This window comes from Prosopis cineraria, unplaced genomic scaffold (assembly GCF_029017545.1).
Source record: "Prosopis cineraria cultivar Desert tree isolate PC_DT_omini unplaced genomic scaffold, ASM2901754v1 PC11, whole genome shotgun sequence".
Lineage (NCBI taxonomy): Eukaryota > Viridiplantae > Streptophyta > Magnoliopsida > Fabales > Fabaceae > Prosopis > Prosopis cineraria.
The window spans coordinates 43,671,108-43,698,455 of NW_026555342.1; the positions used below are offsets into that span (position 1 = coordinate 43,671,108).

At 29.6% G+C, this 27,348-nt stretch overlaps 1 long non-coding RNA gene across 4 annotated transcripts; it reads left to right on the forward strand.

The window, feature by feature from the left end:
* The first annotated feature begins 17,056 nt into the window (after positions 1-17,056).
* LOC129284879 (uncharacterized) lies at positions 17,057-25,717 on the forward strand. 4 transcript variants are annotated; one of them, XR_008586991.1, is made up of 6 exons: positions 17,057-17,265; positions 18,915-19,199; positions 19,715-19,916; positions 22,421-22,503; positions 22,604-22,791; positions 24,416-25,717. It is a non-coding gene; the product is annotated as an uncharacterized LOC129284879 (long non-coding RNA). The 4 variants fall into 4 exon arrangements; XR_008586993.1 differs by having other exon boundaries at positions 22,428-22,503; XR_008586992.1 differs by having other exon boundaries at positions 18,961-19,199.
* Positions 25,718-27,348: the final 1,631 nt, after the last annotated feature.

Consider the following 27,348-nt stretch of genomic DNA (forward strand, 5'->3'; position numbering starts at 1 on the left):
TTGTGTATTTTATAAAATTTCATTGAATTTCTTAAGAGACCTAAGTGGGTTGGATGCTATTGACTTGTGAATTGAGTTTGGTATTCTATAGAAATTTGCTCACAAATATAATGTAGATATGGTTGTTAAGAAATTGTCAGACAAAACATTTGAAAGTTGAAAAGCCTTATGGAGGGATTTGGAATTTATGTGCATTTGGTGTTTTAATAAAAAAGTTATAAATATGGAAGACACTTATTTTCTACAATGGAAGATTTGAAATTAGAAATTTTAGGAAAAGAGACTTTGTTGGTAATTCAAGACCAAATTATTTATATATGTTTATCTTTGGAATATTGTGAAGTGTTTGGTGTGATGTCTGAGAAAGTTTGAAGTTGAAGGTTTTATCTTTTATTTTTAATCATTTTTGGATTGAAGATTTTGAATGATGAGGCATGTATAAGAAAATGATAATGATATTAATTGAATATTAGGAACTTAGAGATCAAGCATTGACGCAAGAGTGCCCGGTAGGAGTAAGTTTTATGTTTGAGAACATGTCAGGTAAGTGGACAGCGTCTCAATTGATTTTTTCAATCAAAATTTCCTTTACTAAAATATTATATTTTTTTGAAAATCATTTTAATAGCATTAATGTGATTATTGGATATTTGTTGATTAACATTACTTTATTTTAATAAATTAGCTTTACCAAATTTGAAATGTTATTTGATCAATTAAATCAAGTTTGAACTTTGATTATGAGATTTTTATTTTATCAAATATTGAATTGATACAGAGAATGATTCATGCGAGTTCGACGTTGAAATTTTTTTTACTCAATAAATGCAAGCATGAGCATTAGATATAAAATTTTATTCTGACAAGTTTTAATGCTTAAAAGTATTCATGCGAGTTTGATTTTAAGAATGAGAACTGTATCTTGAAAGTGATGATTTTCTCGCATGTTTGAAAATAGTTTTAAAAAGGAATTTTATACAGAACACTTGTTGCTAACGGCAGTTCTGTTAGCCATTGGTGCGCCATGGTACATCTAGCTAGTAGGGTGTTTATAGGAGGTGCTAGCCCCATGTGATGGCCAACGCACGTGGAACGGAGGGATGGTTATTCGTGAGCATCGTACTCACGTTTGTTTAGTAGCTTCAGCCGCATTTGGTTATTTACCCTCGTGGACTGTGTGTCTACGTTTGTTTCGTAGCTTTAGCTACGTTTGGTTATTGACTCTCATGGACTATGTGGCCATGTTTGTTTCGTGGCTTTGGCTGCATTTGGTTATTTACCCTCATGAATTATGTACATGTTTGTTAATTGTTCTGATAAATCCTCGTAATATGAATTTGATGATTTTATATCCCATTGGCTTTAAGTAGTAAATTAGTTATAATTATATATTTGCTTCTTTACAATCAAGTGACGATAATATTTCATATGATATTTTAATAGCTAAAGATTTTGTTTAAAACTTTATAGAATCCTTTTACTTTTAAAGTTTATTAAATTTTTATGAAGATTGTTGCCTCTTTAAATTGCATGATTGTTTCAAACTTTTCTTTTATTCATGTCCAATTATTTATTGTTGGGACATTATTCATTGGAAAAACATATTTGGGTTTCAAATGGCATAGTGGAACTTGTAACTCGAGGCATCCACTAAGGAGTTTTATTACTGAATGGAAGCGGAAAAAAATCATTTTAGTCAAATCCTTGTTTGACAAAATTTGAACTTTATACTTATGTTGGAACCTGGCCTTAGGTGCTCAACATAGATTATAGGTAGGATCCTAACATTTTTTTAAAATTTAATATCTGATTTAATGATGCAATCATTTTTAGTTACTCTATTAGTGTGTTTAACATATTAATTTCAGAGTTTCTCTGGCCACAACTTAAGGGATATGAGTTTTGTACCCATATCCCATGCCAGTCCTACCTAGTTTTTTTGGGGTGTGACAAGAACCAACTGGCGAAGGTTGACTGTACATTCATGCCCCCAAAATGAGACCCTTGGAATATTTTCTACTTCAAAATCCTCTGATCCTATGTCACCAAGACCAACAACCAATAACATTTCAAGATGCTTCATGTTTACAAGTGATGAATAAAAATCGTGGACTAAGCTTTCATCAGGTAGAGGCCTTAGTACTAGAAGACACGTTATGTGCATTTGCAATTTTCAGGAGGTCATTATTTTTTGAAGAGAGCGCCAGTTATTGATAGAAATGTGTATATTCTTGAAGGTGGTCTAAACCTTCTAACTTATCCAACAACATGTTTTCATCAGTTATTCCAGTCCCAACAATTCTGTTATCATACTAAAAAATTGTAGAGATGACAAACTGGATATAACTCCTCTATGGAGTTCAAGGTAGTCGTTTTAGTCTAGTAGCAAGTGCCTCAACTCCTTCAAATTCTTCAACTCCTTTAGCATTTTTGTTATGCAGGTTTTGGATAGGTCTAGGTGCTCCAAGTTTATAAAGTCTCCGATTGTTGATGGTAGATTACTGAGTTCTAAATTAAATGACAAGTCTAGCACTCTAATAGTACTTGGAAGGACAAATACCTCAGTTGGAAAGTCTTGTTCTAGAGTATTATGCATATGCATAGTGGTGAGATTAGGGCAATGAGGTTTTTGTGAGAAATTTTGGGTGATATCACTCTTGTCCCCCTAGAGATAACCTTTCTACTTCTTTCCACTTGGCATGATTGTATGCTTCAAGGTCTCTAGTCTTGGAACAATCTTTTACAAAGAATCTTGTCTTTTCTCCATGATTGTTTGCTATCTAGAAAGCCATGTCTCTTATCACATTATGCATCCTAATTTTGTTTTCTTCATCACCATTTTTCAATAAGCACGCATACTTAAGCTTGATATTATATCTTCTCCTTGCTTACGTGCTTCATGTATGTTATCATTAAATTCGACCATACCTGAGAACCTTGAGGGGTAACTCGTCAAAATTTCTATAGCACGCTTCCATTCATTGGGACTTATCTTATTAGCGATGGCACATCCAATAGTATAAAGAGTAAGTGGCAACCCTTCACACTCATCCACCACTTGTCTTGTAAAATGTAACATTTAAGGGCTTTCCATAATAGTTTCACCCACTTTCTCTTTGAACAATACAAATGCCTTATTCGGTGCGAGGTAATTTACTTTTATGGGCCTTGCTTCCATTTGGCTGCATACGTCTTTAAATCGAGCAGTGAATATTATCTTACATTCATGATTATAAGGGAGAGGAACTCCTAATTTCAACAAATCAATTCTTTTTCACACATCATCTAATAACAACACAAAATTTTTCTCCTTTAAGATACTATACAACAAAAGAGCTCTGGCATCTAGTGTCTTGTTATCCCAAATATCATCTTGTACGCGCAATTTCTTTTGAATGTCTTCTTGGATTTTTCCTAGATCTACATCTTTAAACGTCACAACCCAGATAATTATACTTTGTTTTTGTTGAAAGAAACTCATTAATTGTTGAATTTTCTAAGTAAAGTGGTTTTGCCTACCCTAACCTTTCCATACAAGCCAATAATGGGCACCTGATTGTTCTCAGAGCACGAACATAGCTCCTCAAATGTTGATTCTACACCTATAACCTTATACACAGGAAATTCATCGAACTGATCACAAGCAAACTTCTCCACTACAACATCAAATTGCCCTTTGCTTGTATTATAATCAAAGTCATTCAACTTTTGGGTGACCACCCTATGGAGCTTGTATCTAGCTTGACAATTCTTGGGACAACGTTCTCCAAGACACTTGGCTTGCATTTCTTGATCACCTTGCTGTAGAATGTCCTATACTTCATTTTGTAGCTTTTCAACTCTGCCCATCCAACCCTTCACCACATTGTAAACCACCATCTGCGGATTTAGATCTTGCTTTGCTGTCTCTACCTTCATTTTGACATCAAGGTACATGCTATTAAGTTGATTTGAAGCATTTCTCAGAGAGTTGAGGTTTTCTCTAAGGTCGCATATTGAATCTACCTGTGTAGTGCAGTAATCACACAAACGAGTTAAGATGTCAACGATTAGACCAACAAAGTTGACCATGATTTGGACGATACACCAAAAAAGTTGAGATATCAAACAAAATTGAGAAGGAGAGAAGATCAAGATGCAGTGAATAATGTTTCAAATTGGCTTAGATTAATGTTTGACTATCAGTTGGTGACAGCATTAGCTTTTGCTTTCATTAAAGTTTTGAGAGTCATGTCAACAACACCAATCATTATATATATAAAAGTAGGGTTTAAGGCTACGAGAAAATGCCATGTGTTCAATTTTAGGTTTATCGCAATTCTGTGCTTCGGGATGCCTTTCTTGCGATTCTGTGCTTCGGAGTCAGGTTAGAGATGATTTATTATTTTTTAATGTCTATAAAATATATTATTTAGATTCAGAGTTAGGTGCGGGATAAATTATTAATTTTTATATGTATATAAAAATTCAATTTTACCTATTTTAAAATTTAAATATGGTCATATTTGAATTTAAATTAATATCTATCTATTATAAAATTTAAAAAAATAACTCTATTTAAAATTTCCATCTATCCTAAAAATTTGCCAAAAATCAAGGTTCATATGATTGTTTATGTATTTATCTATTTGAATTCAAATTCAAATTAATATATATATATATATATATATTTAAATATTTTGAAAAAAATAATTTGTGTTTGAATATTTAGATTTATTCTCATGATTTCAAAAATTTTGTATCATATAATAAAATATAGATATCTATTTATTTGAAGTCAAATTAATATCAATCTATCTAAATATTTAATATGCAATTATGGTTTAAAATAGTAAAATACATATTTTTATAAATAAGGAAACGTATATTATCAATTATTTATGTTTAAAAATATTAATTTTAATGGTTTGATATAAGTATTTAGTATTGCATGGTTTAAAAATATTAACTTCGTTTAGGATTTACAATATATGATGATATGGTAAGTGATAATTGATTTTTAAATTCAAATTAATTTGGGATTACTTTGGATATCTATCATCACAAAAATTAATATTTAATATATGTAATCATGGTTTTAAAAAATCTCTCATTCATTTCTCCCTCTCAATTCAACCTTATTCAATTATAAATTACTAGGCTAAGCTAATATCACACTTTATAATTTTACATCCGACTCACTCTGCAATCATATTAGGTTCATTCTCCTCTTAACTATTATTATACTATCCATGGCTTCTACACATGAAATTCATACAATTCGTACAATCCATACAATACAAACGAAAAAGGATTGGCATATTTTTGCTTGGGTGATTCATCATGTGTGGAGATTGCTAGGCAGCAATATATTTGAAGACTCTAATGGTGTTGAATTGGTCTTCTATGATGTTAGAGTAAGTTTTTATGACTTTTGTATTTCCTTTTTAATAGTTATAACCCATCAATTATGTCCTATTTTGTCCAATACGTAATACTTATATAATCTATCTAATACTAGATCCCTATAGTCATTGGGAAGCTTTTTTTTTTAAATGTTTTAGACATAGGTTGCAGCTATTTAAGATATATGAAATTTCAAAATTTGAGGTCTCCTAGTGTTTTGGATCATATTAGACAACAATCGATTCGTATAGAGATTAGCTTCATGTACTTGAGTACTGTGAAGTTGCATTCTAAAACAAGTTCTATCCATTGTTTTAGGTTCAATTTTATCAATATTTTAGATATGGCATACACTGATGCAATGAATGATAATAACTTAGTAGGTATGTTATTAAATTTTTTAAATTTTTTATTCAAAAACTTTATTTAGCACGATTAAGATAATATCTTATCTTAAACTTTTCCTATCTATTTAAAAACTTTATTTAATGCCCTTATATAATATCTTATTTATTCAAAAACTTTTCCTATCTTAAACTTTAATTTTTTCACTTTATTTAATGAAATATATATGTAGCATTATACTTTATTTATATGAAGCATGTTAAGTTAGACTTACTATGTTGGTGAGATGTGGATATAATGAAAACATGAAAGTTAAATAAGTAAACGTTTATAATCACAGCAAATCTATTTGAACTTTATAGTATTATTTTTACCAAAATATGCATACTCAATACTTCCATATGAAAAACATGGGCTCATCAAATATGGTTTGGATTTTATATTTTATTAATATAATTTGAATTTTAAATATGATATATGTAATATATGTTTATTTTTATAACAGTTTTTTGATAATATGATATACTTAATGTGAATTTTATTCTATGTAATTTCAATTTTTTAAACCATAATATGATATTTAGTTATTGCAAATTTTATTAATAACTAATATATATTTATTTCCACAAAAGCTTATTCATTTATTTTACATTAATTTGAATTAATTTTTTAAAATTAATTTATATTATACTAATTATAAATAACTAGGTTGTTAATATTGCATTTCATATGTCCTTGGATCTGATCAATGCCTATAACCTCTTCAATTTTATTTTGCTACCAAGTATTCTTCAACTTATTTTTTAAGCTCATTGTTTTGTTAGATATTGTTTAGAGTTTAATTTATCTATTTTCTTATTTGCAGTATGTGTATCTTAAATTTTCATACTATCTATGGCTTTTATATATGATATTCACACAATTCGTATTATCAACACAATGAAAAAGAGTGGCATATTGTGATTTAAGTAATTTGTGTTTGAAGAATGTCAAGTAGAAATTCATTTGAGAACTCAAATAGCATTGAATTAGTGTTTCACTAAATTAAAAAATTAATGAAAAAATAAAAAGAAAAGACTATAAAAATTAGGATATATTTTAAAAAATATTTTTTATCTATGCATCCCAAAATTCTTTGTTTTACAGTGTCTTTTATGCAATTATATGCTTCAGAAGTTAAGTTTGATTGTTGATTAGTGGGTAGTTTTTGAATTAATTTTTTAATTATTATTTATATAAACTAAAAAAAAGTTGTTAATGGTATAATTTGAATATTTGAGATTCAAATCCAATCACCTGAATATTTTTATGAGCTCCTAACTGAACACAACTTTAGTAGATGCTATCAACTTATTTTATATAATTATGAAATAATTTTAAATGTTAAAATTTGGATGAAGTTCGATAATATCCAATATATACAATTATTTATGCTAAATATAATCAAATTTTTATATTTATGTGTGCCATTTTCAAAGTTAAAATTGTTATCTTATAAACTTAAAAACCATATAAGCAAAATAAAATGCATGCTTAGAATAATTTTTTAATCAATCATATAATCTCTGAACCAATTTAAAACGGATTAAATGTTAAATTTTAATTTTATTTTCTTTTAATGTATTTTGATAAATCTGACATGTCTCAAATTATAAAATAATTATTTAATCAGCACATATAAATACCATCATTTAATTACATAACATAAATAAGCCTTTTAAATTCAAATATCTTGAGACTAAATTCAAATTGTTATCAACTCAGATATAAATTCTAATTTATTTTATATTTCTAATTTATTTTATTAAATTAATCATACAAACTAAAAATGTCATAATTATTCTACCTTTTGAATGACACCAGTTTTAATAATTAAGAAATAACGTATTAGTTCAAATAATCACTCAAGTGTAACAACAATATTATTTAAAAAGGTGTGAGATTACACAATTATAATCTAATTCCATGCATTTAATATCTATGCAATATATAGTTGTATACTATATTATATGGAAGTAACAAGGCATATGAAATGTTTTCTATTTAATATATTACATATCAGTTTGGTTTTATACTTTATGCTTTTTATTTCACTTATTTAATTTCTTTAATGTTCTTCAATTTTTATTTTCCTTAATTCAAACAATCCTATTTGAGCACTAATTCCTTTTATATTGTCAAGTTATTTTATATAATTATGAAGTATTGTGATTTGAATTTTATTTGTTTAGATTTGGATGGAGATCTATAATATCTAATATCTCATAATTAAATAGAAGGATATTGGTTATTTTGAAAAGAGAAATTAAATATCTAAACTATTCAATTAGTCAGTAGGTAGTAACTTTAAACTTTAAAAATCTAAACTATACAATTAATCAGTGGGGATGATTTTAACCTTTTATTCTAATATCTAAGAAATAAAATAAGAAAAAAAGAATTATGTTATTATTTAGGAAAATATCTTTAGGTTTAAATTCTAAGTATTTAACCACGAACACTAAGCATATCCAATAATTAAATTAAATTGATAATTTAAATTAAAATTTCATCCAACGTAGATACTATGCCAATTATAAATTAATAAACATGAGTTTGGCTATGATTTCATTTCACGATTCAAGCTTGAATTAATTCTATCATTCATGAGCTTATTGTGTAGATAGGCGTATCCTAAATCCCTAATTATCATTCAATCCCATCACATATAACATTATCAATATTTGTTTAGTCTTTTATTTGTTTACATCAAATCTACCTCAACATTTCTTCTTCTATTCATTTTTATTTTGTAAAAAAAATGATAAATTCATTATTAAATAATCATAGTTGTGTTATATTTAAAATTTCAACTGGGAGAGATGTCCAATTTTATTGCCTAACCATGCAACGAATAAGATTGCCTCCAATTAAAAAAGTACTTGTGAGCAATTTAAAAAAATATTTAATAACATTTAATATCGTTATCATATCTATTATGCAATAGTTTGTTTAAGACATTAATAATCAAATGAAGAAAAGCTGTTGGTGAGTGTTATTTAAAATGATTATTAATATTAGTTGAATTTATAAGATTATCTTTCTTCATGTGTCATACCTAATATAAATTACTTAGTTATTATCATAAAAAATATTAAAAATAAATATATTATTTTAATTCAAAATTTTAATTTGTTTTCTAAAATAATATATAATCGTTGAGTTTTTATAATTTAAAAATATTATTTTTCAAGAGAAAATAATTTTAGATGGAGATAGTATATAAAATTTATTTGATAATAATCATGTTTTCAAAAGAAGACCAAACCTATATTTTATATCAAGTTGGCTGGTCTCAATCTTAGTTCATAAAGATAGGGAATCAAGTTGATAACTAACTCAATCTTGTCAGTCATGGAGCCAAAAAATTTAAAATATAAGTACAACATACACATACATATAAATAAATTTCTTTAAAATAAGTAAATGACAAAATAGTATTGTGAAATGGAGTAATTTTGTTAGTAATTATGTTTTCAACCCTCTATAAAATAATAGACAACGTAGTTGTTAAAACCTAAATTAAAGTTGTCAATGACAAAGATGAAATTTTTAATATGATAAATATATTTGTTATTAGATGACTATATTGAAGTTATGACAATGTTATTAATATTTAAACTAAAGTTGTTAATTACTATGCTGAAGTTGTTAATATAGGTAAGGCTTTAATGGCACACAAGTTTTGTATCAAAGCTCTTAAAATGTGCTTAAAGGATATTTTAAAGTTAAACAACCCATTAATTGATGATCTTTTCCTTTGAAAGAAAAGTTATTGTGTTTGATTGAGATTTTAAGCAAATCTTTCATATTATTCCAGGTAGTTCAAGAGATGATTTTCTTCTTGCCACCATTAACTCTTCTTACATCTAAGATAATAGTCAACTCCTTATACTAATAAGAAATATATGAATTCTAACAACAAATACTAGGGCATCTATTACTGTTCCTTAATATTTTGCTTACTAGATTATCAACTGGTGATTGGATTGTTACTATAATTAATGAAAGATTTATAAATATTAAGATCCCAATTGAATTTGTTATTTGAAGGTTTGGATAACCCAATAAAATCTATTATTGATTCAACTTTCTTAGATTATCCTTAACAATGTCTATAATTCTTTGAATTTTATATATATGGCTATATTAACTCCTATATTGACTAAGATTAAAGAAGTAAACAGGCATATGTTGTCTCTACTTTTTGGTGAGGAAGTTATGTACTTGAGCTTTGATAATGTTGTGAAAGATGATGAAGATATATATTTACTTGATGACATATACTCTATAGATATTCTAAATTAAATTTCAATGCTAGGCCCTCTTGATTTATGAACTAAGGCTTAAAGTAGGTGCTTTAATTATTTTGATATGGAACATTGATATATTTATGGAGTTGTGTAATGGTACATGTCTCATGATTATAAGAATTGAAAAATATGTTATTAAGGCCAAATAAATGTCTATAGATCAAATACAAGGACGAAATTATATATATTTCCATGTTAATATGTGTACGTCCATCTAATTTCATGTTGCTATTCACTATGATAAGGGGGTAGTTTCTCATTATGTTGATTTTTGCCATGATCATTAATACAAGCCAAGGCTAGAGTATGTGTTATGTTATGGTTTGTACTTGCCTCATCCTATTCTCACTCCATAATCAATTATATGCTATTATTTCTCATATTTGAAGCAGGAATTAAGGGTTTAAAATATTGATTCTTGATAGGGACGGTTGCTCCGCAAATAATGTTACTTATAGAAAAATCTTTGGCAATTTGATTTAAATAATTATGAATTTTTGTTAATTTTATTACCATCATATCCATTTACATATTATGCATTTAATTTTTTTATCATTTGCTTTACTTTAATATGCATATTTAATATTCATGGCAATAATTATATAGTTCCATTGCATATAAAATGATATGAAGATCGAGAGTATTTGTTATAAGTTATTTTTTTAAAAAACTTCTTCCTACAAAATTAATAATTATTTACAAAAACTCTAATACAAGACCCGTGCATTGCACGGGTACTAATAATTTCTAATGAATGAGCTAGTTTCAATGCTCTTCATATTTATTATTTTATTTGAAAATAATCATAGTGACAAGAAATTGGTGCGAAGTATTTGTAACATTTGAAGACAATTAAATTGTATGATGACTCAACCTTAGAAAATTTACAGTAAATTTTTTTAAAAAAATTAAATTGCGTAAAAAGTTATGATCCATGTTCTAAAACAGTGCTATTTATTTTCTATTAATTTTAATTAAATTGATGGGCGGCCTTCCAAGAAAAAGAAAATAGTATCTCTGTATACTTAGATTTGATTGAGCAAAAAATAAAAATTTTAGACTCGACAAAATATTTACTTTCTCTATCTTAATTTAAAATATAGATTTAAATAAAATTATGCAGTTTAATAAAGATTATTAAATATATTTTATAATTTTATTTTTTTAAGATAACAGTATAAACTTTTAAAAATATATTTTACTAAATATAACCTTAAATGATTAAAGAGAGAGAGAGAGAGAGAGAGAGAGAGAGAGGGGTCCATCTCAAATTATAAGGTAATTATCAACAGAGTTAGATCTAGTAGAAGGAATTAGTCCTTTACAACGTGGTGAACTAAAATTTAAGTCCTTATTGAAAAATATACCCACATTTAGTACTCAAAAGTATCTCAAATAAGATTGTCTCCCAATGAGGATACCAGTGCAAACAAAAAAAATTATAAGACAATTTTAAAGATAATTTAATATTTTAAAATATAAGATAATTTGATAAAAATAATGTTTTAGTAAATTTACTTTTTCAATATTAACCTTCGCTCCTCATTATTTGTATAAAATGTCTCTGTATTCTTGAGCCAATCTGGAACGCTTTGTAGCTAATTGCTCTCTAATTTGTCTTTTTGTAGAAAACAAAGAGCCTAAAATAAAATATCAAAATTGTCAAATAACATCTAGACAAAATTTGTTGAATGTTTGAGCTAGTTTGATAAATTACTCTGACTTCTAACTTCAGTGTTGACTCAAGTCGTTGAGGCATGAATTTTTTTTTTAAAATAAGGACATTTTAGTAATTGACAAACAAAACTAAGTTTCAATAACATGTAGAGGATTTTTTTTTTTATTTCATCCCTAGGTGTCTGAACTTCACTGTGTTTGATCATTATTACCAGCAACAGGGTCGCGTGTTCTGATTAAAAAAAAAAAAAATACATAGAGGTGTTAAAGCTAGTTTGTTTAAGTTTTTGGTTTATGTCAAAATGGTTATATTTTTTTGAGAAAAATACTTTTCTGGAAAGTTTTACCGTGTTCGTGCCTAAGCTTTAAAACATAACAGGTATTCATTGTTATTTATTAAATTTGGACTCTACAAATTAAATTTAGACTAGATGATTGGTGATAAACATATTTATTAAAAAATTTTACAATTTTTTTATTTTAATAAATATAAAATAAATATTTTAAATCTGGATGATTCATATTTTATAATCTTGATGAGCACCATAAGGATGATGATGAACATGGAAGCTAGTCCGCTACACGAGGAGACAGATATCTTGTTGTATAGTGTGATGCTTGTAAATTTACCTTGTACCTTCATTTATCATTAATCAAGTTCCCATTTTAGTCCTTCAATTGCAGCATATGATTTCCTCTTTTCTAAGGATGAATTCTGGCATGAACAAAATTTTGCATCTTTCTATTCTATTGAAGCTAGTTGGTTTATGCTTGGTGTTGTCATTAGTCTTCCTTCTGAATCATTTGGTTGTTGGATCGTACTAGAAGTTTAACAATTCGATACGATTGGAAAACGAGAGAAGGAAAAAAGTTAAGGAGGGAATATAATTAACTTTATTACATAGCATCGTTCCACTTTGATACACGTTGTGCTCGAGCTTCCGAGGAATCACTTTTCAAGCCGAGAAAGTTTTATCAATTTTATTGTTGCACTGGCCGGTAATAAATGTAATGAGCTATATTCCAAGTTGCAATCTTCCAATAATACACAACTGTCCCACCTTCCAAGTACCCTTGTATGAGGAATATTTATTTACTTTGACTTTTTCTTTTATTGTTAACTTTTTACCACTCAATTGTTAAGTTTGCACAACTTATATGTCCAAAAATTTAAGAAAAAATGGCTCTTAGGTCTTACATAAGGAATTTAAATACAAAAAAGTCTCATGAAATCACAAAATTACTCTAAAATTTCATGTTATTTATTGAAGTTGTCAATTTATTGTATTGAAATTGTCAATCAATATTGAATAGTTGTTATTAATGGGAACTCAGCAGAAATAATTAATAAATATCCAATCGTAATTGACAGCTTTAATAAAAAAAAAAAAACCATGTAACTTTGGGCTTTTCATGCAATTTTTAGAATGTAATGGATCCTTCACATTATAAATTCTTTTCAAGGGCCCTCAATGCAAACCTTGAATATATTATCATCAGACAGAGATACCAAAGTGTCACACCACCAATTGTTTTCCCTTCTTGAGGTATAGCCTTTTCTTGAAAAAAATAATATATATATATATATATATATGTATATATTTTGAAATAATGATCTCAATAATCAGGGGATGACAAATTAAAGGTAATTAAGATAGTAAGTACTCTTTTTGGTCCAAAATATAAATACTTTTAGAAAAAAATACACATACCAAAACAATAACTTGTTTTTGGATATTTATCCTCCTTTCAGAGGCGGTTCATGAATTGGTATTTTTCTATTTCTCTATTTCAATTCTTATCTCTTTCTGTTTGGAAACTGATAAAATAGCTAGGGGGTTGACATTCTTTTTCTTTTGTTTAGTTGTACTTTTGTGTTCATTATAATATTTGTCTTTTAATCAACAAAAAATTAAAAAAAATCATTCTCATATATATATATATATATATACATATATCTTTAATCTCCATCTCAATTACCAATACTGAAATAAATTAAAAAGAGATTAAGAATAATCATCTTCCTCATATAAAGCTGGCCAATAAAGTTTAAGAATGGATCCTCCTACTATAAAACTAACTAATAAAATTGCCCCATTCTATCTTTATGAGATAAACGCACCTGACTAATAAAATTTGGCTTTCAAAATGACAATCATCTGTTGGAATTGAAGAGTATAAATGGCATTGGATTTAAAGTGAAGGAAATGTCACTGTTCCAGATTGGATGACCTTCAAAGCAGTGACGATTTGGAAAAATGATTTATGTGGTCAAAAGTTATTTTATCTTATAATATATTTTTTTATCCTAAATTGATTATATATCTAAGAATGATCAAGGTGTTATTTTTCATAACTTGAATATTTATAATTTATACAGGATTTCTTTATATGCATGGCATGATATAATAACTTTTATACTCATTCCCATACATACTGATACTTGGACTAACTATTTTATTCATGACATAATATTGAAGGTTATCCAAAGTAAAAATACAAGTGAGCACTAAGAGGAAACCATTAATGTAATCATTAGCATGCTTCACTTAAGAATGAAGAACACAAGATGATGAGAAAGATGATCCAACTGGAACTCAAGTAAATGAAGACTTACAAGCTTGGATCCATCATAGCCTTGGTCTTGATAAGTATAATATCATTAGGCTTTCTAATTTTTATGTTAAATTCATTGTTTTATATGTATCATAACATTCAATTATAGTTTTAAAATAAATAGTGAAATATAACCTTAATCTTGTTTTCAACCAATTATATTTCACAAGATTTAAAAATCTTTTCTCTTAAATATTATTTAAAAACTAACTCCATAGAGTTTCTTAAAAGTTATATTTACTCAAAGTGGAGTTATGTTATTAACATTTGAAGTCCATTATGAGTTTGGGAGATATTTAGTTTTGACCTTGATTCAGTATTTTCTTTATATCTCTTAATATACAAATCTATTTAATGTGAAACTTCTTTTATTTAAAAATAGACTTGTAAATATTTCTAAAGACATATATTTCATTCAAAATATATTTTATATGAAGTAGATATGATTTTTTAAAGTTGGCTGTTAAAACCTCCGGTGCTCAAAAAAACACTACTAATCTTTGCTCATGTTTTTGATCATATACCTCAAAATACTTTGAACTTTTTAGTGGATGTTATTTCAATGGAAACTAGACATCTAGAGCTTTCCAACCATAGGTCATTTACCTATTTTGGATTTATAATAAAAGAGTTATAATTGTTAAAATTTGACCTATAAACTGTGTTACGGAAATGTGCCTTAGCATCAGTGCTATACTATTAACACTGGTGCTATTTCTTTGTTTTTGGCAAAAAAACCTCTCTTTAGCATCTATACTAAGTGCAAACATCTATGCTATTGATATTTTAGTATTAGTACTACTTTTTAGCACCGATACTACTTTTCTACACAAGTATAATCCTTATTTCTTCAAATATTCTAAGCGGCTGTCTACATATTTCATTGGTTAGCACCTGTGCTAAATATTATCATTATACTATTCTGCAAAGTTTTGAAATAGAAGATTTCATTCAAGTTACATTAACACCAGTGCTTTCATCAACACCTGTGCTATAAATTATCTTTTGAGATAATCTTTTTATTTCCATAAAATGAAAAGTATCATCATCATTTATGAAAAGCCTTGTACTAGTAATATCAAAGTAACACCTGTGTTATTTTCACTGTACTGTCATTATTCCTCATCACAGCGCCAATACTATTGCAATAGCACCTGTACTAAATTGATTTTTCATGCTTTGTTTTTCGTTCTCAATTCTAAAATTTTCAAAACTTATTTCTTAGCTATTTTTTTCATTTGCAATCAATTGTGTTCATTTAATAACCTTCCTAGAATCTATCTAAACACAATTATTGCTTGGATCAAACTCCTTGTGATTCATTCTTTATTTACACCACCTATGCTAAAATATTACACCGGTATAATCCTTCATCTACTTTTGTCAGAACATCAAATGCATGAATACTGTTATATTTGCTTTTGGCTCTAATATGTAATAACATTGTGGTTGAAAAGCTGCCAGTTCCTTTTATCCTTTTCGGGTAACAATGCCGTTGCAAAGCTACAAAGTTACATTTACAACCATAATGTTAAAGATCGAACAACAACGAAAAATTGATTGTGTCAAATGGACACTATGCAAGACGTAAGAGGAGCGAAGATAATTACTCCAATGGCTATTTTAAATGAGTCTAACGGATTGTTTATCAACTCAAACTATAAAAGAACTCATCTATAAAGATCAAAGAAGAGAAGTAAGTGGTACAAGTTGTGATATTCAATACCTTCAATTACTCTCTATATTTGTCTTGAATATTATTATACTTCAATGTATTCATCTACTCAATGAGTGAGTTTGTATCAATATCACTTTGTGATCAAAATTTCTCTATTATTTAACTGACCAAACTTAAGATCAAGGGATCTTAAGTGAGTGCTAAAATTACCTTTGTGAAGGGGAGAGAAATAGACTTGTAAGTCTAAGAGATTGTAATTGGCTTCACAAGTGTCTGGATCAAACTTGTGGGATTTTTTGTAAAGGAGAGTAATACAGACATTAAGTCTAAGATTATATTATGGCTTCACAAGTGCCCGAATCGAACTTGTGGCTATAGTGAAAAATCTCAAGAAATTCTTGGAGACTGGACGTAGGCTAAGTGAATTGAGTTGAATCAGGATAAATTTTCTATGCATTGTTCTTTATCTCTCTCAACTTCATCTTCACTATTTTATCCTCTCATCATTCATATTCCAAGCTTATGTGGTCAAGAGCTTTAAGTAAAAAATTAGAGAATATTCAATTCACTCTACTCTTGGGTAACCGGCATATCTTACATTAATAAACGCCTTGGTCATCCTCTCATGGAAGTGCTACGAGGTGAAGAAGTTGAGCACAACTATGTTATAAAATAGATTAAAGAAATTAAGTGTAAGGAAAATTAATAATTCAATCTCTATAATTTTGATATAGTTGTAACTCAATTCCTCAACTCGTTATAATTTAATTTCTAAAGTTTTAATTTGATTACAAATCAATCCCTGAATTTTATCTCTTACAATTTAATCCCTAAAATTTTAACATTTTAAATATTAGTCCTCAAATTTTAAAAAATAAAATTATAAAAATTAAAAATATTTTAAACTTTTAATCTTTATGATATTTATAAAGATTAAAAAAGTTTAATGATTTAAAATATAAGTAATAAATCGAGGGGAGGGAGGAGACTTGGATCCGCAATCGGCTGCAGAGAAAGCGGTTGCTCTGATTAGAGTGGGATGCGATGTTTGCAGGGACGTTCGTTTATCGGGATGAAAGGCCATAATTGCCGACCTTCCCAGTGACCGAACAAAGGGGCTCGTCTTCTCCGGCGGCGTTTCTGCTTCCGTGAAGTGCCATCGTGGGGAAATCTTCAGAGATTCCTAGCTCCCAGTTTCTTTCCTTCCATCAGGTTACTTCCCCAACATGTTATATAGCTTCTTAAGCGTAGTTTTTTTTTTTTTTTTTTAAACTTCTATGGCATTTACTACTTTTAGATAAGATAATACCAAATTGTTAATTTTGTAGCAATTTGACAAAAACACAACTGTGAGTCTCTGGTAGGGGAACGTGTTGCCAATTTGCATTGAAGTGAACGTATGAATATAATGTATGTGTGAAGAGATAAAAAAAAGGAAAGAAATGAATGTGAAGATATATGATAACTAGGTTATTAATTAATTATAGACATTGCATACCTTTATTTTTGGTGCAGAGAAAAGAAAATAGTTTTCCACCATTTAGACCAAAAACAGGGATAGGGACTAATGGCTGTGGGTTCATTTGCTTTTGCTTGATGGTATTAAGTTCTTACACGGATGATTCATAATAGCACCAAGGATTTGGTTGAAGTATAACACCGGGGACATTACCTATTGAGAGGTATTACTTAACCTATTTCTACGAAGGTATCTTAAATGATCCCAAAGGAGAATTAATGGCATAGATATCATTTGTGATTTTCAACTTTTATAAGCACCGCTACTTCGAAGGTCTAATAACATTCTTTCTGTTATGTTTTTATAATTTTGACATTTTATTAGTTAGTTATAACCGTTGGTTACTAGCCGTTGGGTATATTCAGCGGTTATATAAATACTTTTATGTTTCATTGTATTATGTTGTTGTTCAATAGACTTGGTACTGTTCAGAAAGTTCTCGCCTCTCTTCTCTCTCTTTCTCTTCACCCTCTCGTCTCTCATCTTCTCTAAACCTTCATCTGTTCTTCTCTCCTCCTATTCTCTTTCTACATCTATTCTATTCTCTTCTATTATTACAAAAGTATAACACTTTCCTGTTTTCCGGACACAAACTGTGTGTACTTTGGGGTTTGACGGTTTGACCTTTTTGTCCTGGCATCTGAAGGTAGGATACAGTTCATATGTTGGAGAGGGATTGTCTGTTTTTAAAATTACTGCAGTACCGATGATACTTCAGCAACAGTGAGGACAAATCATTTAGCGTTTCCACATTTCATGTATTCTCAATTCAAAACACTAGAGTTTTGAATTTTGATCTTCTTGTTTTTTTTTAATGAAATAACTTCAATACGTGATGAACAATACTTTAGTGGCACTGGCTGTGACTCAAGATGATGTTGTTACTCGTTTTTACATTAAGGAGAACATGGCATAAGAGGTTAGAATAGTATTTCTGTTATAAATTGCATAAGGGGTATTTTTTAATATTTAAAGTGGGACGTGCTCTTAATTTGCATTTGGATATCATATTTGTAAATTTTTCTAAACCTCAGGTTATCAACATTAAAAAAAAAAGAAAAAGGAAAAACAAACCTCAAGGAAAGTTATTCACACATTCCTTCAATTTCTAACTAGATTAAGGTTGAAATTGCTGTCAAAACCTCTTATATGTATTATTTTTTCTTTCAATTTTCGCTACTATCACCTTTGATTTTTTTTTTTTGGGGTAGTATCCATGTATGATTTCAAAAAGAAAATAATTTAATTTTGTAGTTTAAACTTATGTGGAATCATGCTGTACGGATGTAATTTTTGAGAGACAGACACTGTCAACTAACTTGTATCTCTTTATCTAACTTAGGTGCAATTTGAATCATGGAAATTCTTCCAAATTCTCCTTGTTGCAGATGTCTGGATAATTCAATTTAGGACTATCTTTGTCAGGGAAGGTTCCATCTAGTTTATTCAATGCCACGTTTGACATGAGGAACAGTTGGAAGAAAGATGCAGCTTGTACCAAAAGCCTTACATTTGATGGTTGGTTCATAACCTTGTATAGTGTTGAATTTGATAGAGCCTGCGTAGCCCTCTCTGAGCATGTGCAAAACCAAGTGCCTGTTTCATGGAACCCTACTGCCCTTGCTGAGTAAGTGCTTTTGGTTTTTTTTTCTTCTTGTTATACCTTCATTCATTTCTTCAATTTCTATTAATACTATACTTGATTTGTTATTATTGTTACTTTTGTTGTTGTTGTTGTAGTAGTAGTAGTAGTAAAACATCATTTGAATAATAGATCACTACAATTTAGAAATAAAAATATTGTTATGTTCATATTCTGATTCGACCATAGAATTATCTATTGCCTCAGCAATCATGGAAATGCAGTTTGACACCTGAACATGACGTTCTAGTCAATAGACCTGCAACCTGATGACGTTCACTTTCAAAATCTGACTGTAATATTTGATAATTTTCTCAACCTTGTATTACATGAAAGTCAATGAACTATTATTTTGTATCCAACATTCGACTTGATTTTTTTTTTTAAAGAAATAATTCTATAGCTATTTCTGATTGAAAAGCCTTGTTTTATCTTATATCTTTGATACATATAGTTTCCTCTGACCTGAATGGTGCTCTGATTGACACTTAACTCATCAGGCTTATTGAGAAATATGGTACCCATATTGTTGGGATGAAGATGGGAGGTAAGGGTGTTGTTCATGTAAAGCAGTTCAGAAGTTCACATCTTCAATCCACTCAAGTGCAGAAATTACTTAAGAAAGAAGCTGATGAGAGGTTTTCTGAGGATAAGAATGGAGGTTTCAGTGCTGATCAATCTGAAGCATCAGTAACATTCAAGGTTCAGTAGATTAAATGCATCACCATCATTTTTAACCGTCTAAAAAGGATTCTATAGACTCTGGAAAAGAATGCATCACCATTAAGCTACAGGATTGTATTCTAAATCTTTTAGTCTGTCTTGAAATAGTTGATTGTGATATCTCCCATTAATAACTTCTCCCATTCCTCCATACCATTAGCAGTCTTTCACTTTAGCATGCTAGTTTGTTTTAGGATCTAAGATATAGATTCTGTGTGAGATTAGAATATCTTTATTTGAGCTGGTAAATTCCTTTCCAAGTAAGTACACAGATTCCAGATATACCAAGTTTTTTTAATCTATTCCCATTCTGCTTCCCATTCCCACATTTCTTGTTCTCATTCCTTCAAAAATCCTTTGTGCATACCAAACGGGGCTATAGTTCTAAAATCATTTAGTGAGATGTCCTGGCCTAAATATATTAGAAAATTTTGTTGCTGGTCACAACAATGTCATTTACATAGCCAGTAAAGGTTGTTGGCTGACCTTGATGTTGCCGCCATTTTAAGAACAAAGTGTGTTCATTACTCTAACTATATCTATGGATTACTATGGCCACATCAAATCAAGCCTTTTGCAGTATTGCAAGAAAAACATGCTGAGATTTCCATGTAGACTTATTAAATCTGCAAAAATGTAATTTTTATATCTAGTCATAGATCCTACCCAAAATTGGTCTAGAGGATAAAAGAACGTTCATCAATGCACAACTACTGATTTTTTTTTTCTTTTTCTGTAAATGGATTTTAAAACCCTAAAATGGGCATTTCTGGCAACTTGAGAACTTACAAAGAATGAAGTAGCACATCGAAAGCTAAGGACCAGATCATGTAGGTTTTCACCTTACTGTTAGAGATTGCTGGATATTATTTGCTATTATCGTTGTAATTTTATTTTTTGGCCAAAAATATCTTTTTATTTTTTAGTTGAATAAAGCAGTGTGTTGAAAGATAGGGATCAGATCATGTAGATTTTCACCTTACTATTAGAGATAGCTAGATATTATTTATAATTATTGTTGTAATTATTTTGGCCAAAAAAATCTTTTTATTTTGGGGAAATGACAATCAGGGACCTATAAGAACATTAATGATAATTACAGACATTAAATTATTGAAATCCTAATAAAGGACCATGGTTCTTACTCGTAATTAAAAAATGTGAAGACTCAGTTGGAAAATCTACTAACTTCACTTGGGACTATTTGTAATATCAATTGGGAATTTACAAAAATTAGTTGAGAATATCGATTATTTACTGTTTAATATATACAGATAAACCATTTGGGAAATCAAGTAAATATACTTGGAATTATTTGTAACATTAGTTGGGAATTTACGAGAATTAGTTATGAATCGCAAGCTAATTACTTATAATTTTGTGCTTTCAATATGTAGATAAATCACTTGGAAAATCAACTATATACATTTGGGGTTATTTGTAATGTCAGTTGGAAATTTACAAAAATTAGTTGTGAATTGTAAGCCAATCACTTATGATTTTTTGTTATTGCTTGGGAAATCAACAACAGTTGTGAATTATAAGCCAATCACTTGTAATTTTTTGTTATAGCTTGGGAAATCAACAAAAGATAGTTGGGAATCTTTGGATCAGTAGTTGGAAATTTACTAAAGTCCGTCATGAATTTCAAATCAATCAATAAAAGATAATTTATTGCAAATAAGGACCATTGTCTGTTATTGGGATTTCAATAATTTAGGGTCTGTAATTGTCATTAATGTTCTTATAGGGTCCCTAATTGTCATTTTCCTTTTTATTATTAGTTGACCCTATCATTAAGATAGAATCTTGGGATATCAATGCCTTATGTTTTTGAATGTGCTTACTATGCATTTATCAACTTCCCTAGCATAGCTTTCTCTGCATGGGCATAAATAGCATGTAAACTCTCTTCAATTATTAGAAACTTTTCCATTTCATTTGTCACTTACATTCATGACTTAGACTTGTTTTATTATCTCATGCAGCTTGCGATTCAGGGATGCTATTCATATATAACTGCATTATCAAAATTAAGTCCTAAATGCAAATAGTCTATACTAACATTTATTTGAGTTTCCTCACACCTAACCTTTTCTTTGTTTTGCTCCTCTTCATGATTCAAACCCAGTATATAATTTATTTTGCTCTCTCATTTGCAGTGTGATTTAACATTATGAATTTATGAACAATTTCATATTTTATGTGATATATAGTTTTACCCCTTTTTTCCCCTTTGGTTTACTGATAATAACACTATGGATTTAATCTTAATTACATGAAGTCATTGTGGGTGAATGGGAAGGAGAAATATGTTGATGTTTTCTTCTTATTGATTTGTTGATAATAAGACTACACTGGTTTGCTATACTTGTGTGTGTGCAAAATTATGCGCACACAAATAAATTCTTATATTCCATGTCGTTGCTAATTTATGTGAGGATATTATAGTTTGAGATACATGTCTCTTTAATTTATGCAAGATAATAGAGATGAGCCATGGAAGGTCGATGTAGCTCTTGCTGCTACTGTTAGACCAGTTGCAAAAAGTTACTCAACCAATGAGGTTGGTGTTAATTTCAGCTACTATTGCTTCTTCAATGTATTATGTAACCGTTGTGCTGCTTACACCTTTGGATTTTGTTATTTAAATGTGATTCAAACAGGATCTCATAAGCATTTCTGTTCAGAGAGGGAGGTATTGTTGGTATTCACCAGCACCAAAAGGAGTGGCTTTCTACTATATCACAGTCACCTGATGCTATATCAATGTTGTTTGTCCCTGTTACTTCACTACTCAGTTCCAGCTCAGGCCATGGGTTCCTTAGCCATGCAATGAATTTGTATGTCAGATGTGAGCACACATTTCCTTATGGCTTATTTAAATGTCCATATATAGTTTTCACTTTTCAATTTCAGTAGACATTGTTATTGCTTAGTTATTGTGGTTTATTTTGTATGCATTGTGACAAATCTGATGTTCTTCAACGTGTCTTGCCGAATTGACAGATGGAACATGTTTTATCTTACATTTCTTCAAGCCAATGAAACCTATTACTTGGTTTGGTGTGTGCTTGGAAGGATAAGGGGAAAGGTTTTGATTTTTACTATTTAGTAATTGTTCTGAAAAGATGGAAAATGAAATTATTGTGAATAAAGATTATAATTTTGGCATTGCATTTTATTCCAGTTGATCCCTTATTTGAGATAATAATGTTATCCAAGGACGGAATGCAACTGAGGGAGCATTTATCCATTGACCCCCTAGCAAGCTTGCGTGCAATAATTACTCATTTTCAATCCTTTCACATTCACTTTTATATACATTCAGACCTGGTTCCTAGGCAGCATTAAACTCCACTTGTATCAAGATACCACAGATTCCTTTACACGCATATTCAAGCAAGTAATCTGAAATAATTTCCTGCAAGATTCATTTAGGGTTGTTCTAAAACATTCTGATTGAGTCATCGAGGACAGATTGGATTGAGTCAGATATAAAATTGTACACTGATATAGAATTGTAATATGGAAAAGGGAGAGGGAAATAAGATAGAAACAGAGAGAGAGAAGGGGAGAGGAAAGAACTGAACAGAGAAGAGAGAGAGTTTAGATGGATTGAGAGAGAAGAAGAGAAACTGAGAAAAGACTGAATAGTGTGATCAATTCATTTGAATAGCATGGGATAAGAGGATTGCAAATGTAGCTCTTAATATATAGACTCTAATCCCCACCTACCCCCTAACGGCCACTAACGGCTATTTCAGTAACTAATACTAGCTAGCAGTAACTAACCTTTAATATTACAAGTATGCAACATACACTTTCAATGATGATTACCATTAACAGTTCCTATTGTTCTAACACCAGTAAATCTGATTTTTGGTACTGAAGTTTAGATAAGAATAATCTTATTTATGGATTCAAAGAATGTTATTTATCTGGTGTGAGTGTTACAAGACTTTTTGTTGGAAGCAGATTCTCGTCAATTTCTTGAATTATAGTTGCCTTGGCAATGGTCTCCATTGTATGATGATTTGCCTCTTGGATTTTGTCCTCCACATAAAAGGAGCAAATCTCCATTACTCCAGTTTACTTTATTGGGATCCAAGCTTTACGTTAACACCATAAAGGTAATTTCATATAACATTATTAAAAGTCTGAACTGAAGGTTGTGTAAGCTTAAGTTTCAGAAAGAAGGTTGTGTTACCATTCCATTTTGGCAATTCCACATCCTTCACCGAGAACGGTAAAGAGGTTCTCGCTTGAGATTGTTTGTGGTCTCATTACATGCTTAGTTTCCTTTAATTAGAAGATGCGACCACAAACATTCTTAAAGCCATGTTTGGTATGATGAAAGGAAGGTACTCATGGAAAACGAGATTGAGATTTTATACATTGTCCATTGTATCTGTATTGTTGTTGCTAAACAGTGTTTTTGTGCCCAACTTCTTGCTTTCTAACTTCACAATTTGCAGGTTGACTCTGGAATATTTGCTAGTTCTTGGAAGGCAGAAAGAGTGACAGGCTAGCTATCCATCTCCAGCATCTTTCAAATCTTCCCCAAAATCCTTAAAATCTCGTATGAGCTTGGTTGTGAATCTAATGATGTGCCAATTGATAAAGCCTGCCTTGAACTGGTGAAGTGGAAAATGTTTTCACATGTCTACACAGCACCGGTATTGTACAATAGTTCCCTTGAGGATGAGCTCCAAGCCATTGTAACGAAAGCTTGGCTTGAGGTCAAGCATGTGAAAAGGAGAAAAGTTCATTGATATGAAAATAATTAAGACATGCGTTATTTAGGTAGTTAGTATCTAATAAAAGGTGGTTAAGTCATTTTCTTTTCTTTTCTTTTTTTTTTTCTGTTGTTGCCTATTCTAAGGATGTTCTACCTTAATCCTATAAATACTAGGATCCCTCTCAATTGTAACTAGCCTGATGATGATAATGAAACATATTATTCAGATTATTCTCTGATTCTCTCCCTGAATACCGTCTGTTTCTCTCTTTCTTCCTGAATTCCCCTTCTTTCTCTTCAGTTCTATCCTATCTCTCTTCTCTATTCTATCTCTTCTTCCATTTTCATGTCAATGGTATTAGAGCTTTCATTATTTGGCCATTCTCTCATCTTCTTTTGCATCTTGACGGTGTACAGTGAAGACCTGCAGTCAGAACAAGCAAAGAATGGAGGAAAGATTACAAGAGAATAAGCAAATGACTTAATTACCCTTTACTAGATACTAACTACCTAAATAACGCATGTCTTAATTATTTTCATATCATTCTTCAATTGACGCTTGTGTTTTCCTTGGTAGAATCAGCAGAAATTTACAAATCAGAATGGGATGGATCTTCGATTCCATTTCGAAAGTCAGGAATCATTTCGGCATTGATGAGCACAATGCTTACCAAGGAACTGCATCATGTGATTGAGAATGAAAAGCCTACTCAAGATAGCGTAAAACCTATAGTTTATAATGGTGAGTATGGTACTGAGGCTCCTATCCGAATAAAAGCTCAAAAAATGCTCAGCTTTGTAGATAACTAGATATGAAGGAAAAGGTTAGGGGTCCAGAAGACACGCCTTGATATTAGGTTGTCACTGGAGCCAAACTCTGTATAGAGAGAGGCAAAATCTCCATCAATGCCAGGTATTCCTTGTTGGCTATTATGTCAGAAGATTTCGTGCATACATGAGAAAGCTAGCATCTTGCACATTTTGATACATGTAAATCTAACTTGTACCTTCGTTTTATCAAGTTCCCATTTTGATTTCACTTTTCGAATCAATATCTGCACGAATAAAATTTTGTATTTTTCTTAAAATCATTGATGGTTTTTCTTAAAATCATTGATAGGACTCTTAATACATTTTGAGTATACAAAGAAAGTGGAGGGGCATATTTGCTAGAATAAGAGACTTGAGATAGATTCGGGCAAGGAGCTGGTTTCACAAGTGATAACTTGTAAAGCCATTTTCTCTGTTGAATATTAAGGATTGAATATAATTTATTTTCGATGTGGTAAATACGGTCATCGCAAAGAACAGTGTTCATTAAATTCTCAGGTGAGCTCATCATCTGTGAATGATAAGAGAAATTTAAAGGAAAATGTAAAGCACATATGCCAGCTAAACAAGAATCCAATTTAAGTGCTGTTGTTAAATTTAATGGCCATCATGGCCTGCCCAGAGAAATTTTAGTGCACGTTCTGTCCTGAGGATAAATCTGTTCGGACTACAAGCCATAATTGGACTTTTAAATCTTAAATCAACATACCCCTCCGATCTTATATATTTGTTACTTTTTAAAAGTATAATTTGGTCTATTTGATAAGTCATTGGTTGATGGAATTGTTTTATTTCAAATTGAAATTTTTAAATTATCCTTACAAAATGAGAGAGAGAAAGGCATAAAAAATAATATTATATTGTTTATTTGTTTTTTTTTTACTTTTTACTTGATGTTTATGTTTGAAATTTTATTTATTTTTATTCCTTATACTTTTATTGTATTGGTATTGATGAGGTTGGTAAAAATAATTTATAAATGGGATAGGGGGGAGTATTTACTAATTCAAAGACCAATCCAATTTTTAAAAGAGAATATATATAGGTCTTGCAAAGCAGACTTATTTAAAAATAAGTCTCACAAAATTTAAAAACTATAGCCAAGTTCCTTGAAATTTAAGTGTAATTTAAAATTAAGATTAAAAGACAATAATGCTCTTGTTAGAAATACATTATATCAATCAAATAATTTATACTACTTCATCAGTAATTTACAACTATCACTTTAACTTTTTACAACTTTAACTTTACATATTTAATAGTTAAACTAATCATGCATTATTAAAAAGTTTGACACTAATTGGTTACAACTATGTCATCATTAATTTACAAATATCACTTCAGCTTTTTATAACTGTAACTTCACATATCTAATAGTTAAAACGTTTAAATATTTGATGTAAAAAGTTGAAGTGATAGTTATAAATTATTGATAAAGTAGTTGTAAATTATTTAATTGATGTAATGTATTTTAAATAAGGACAATATTGTCTTTACACCTTAATTTCAAATCACATTCAAGTTTTAAGGGAATTGACTGTGATTTTTAAATTTTATAAGACTTATTTATAAATAAATCTATTCTATGAGACGTGTAATTTTTTTTTTTTCAAACATGGTCGGTCGCTCTTCATTGATAACTGTTGTCTGCTCCCAACTAGACTATGACTAGTAAGAATAACATGAGTTAATTCTTGTTGAGTTTGCAAATCTTGTGCCCATCTGTTTTTAATGTGATCCTATAATTCTTTGCATTTCTTGTGACAAATGTCATAGTCGTAGCTATTAAGTTTGAGCGCAATAAATGCTGAAATGGAATAACCATATTTTCATCTATTA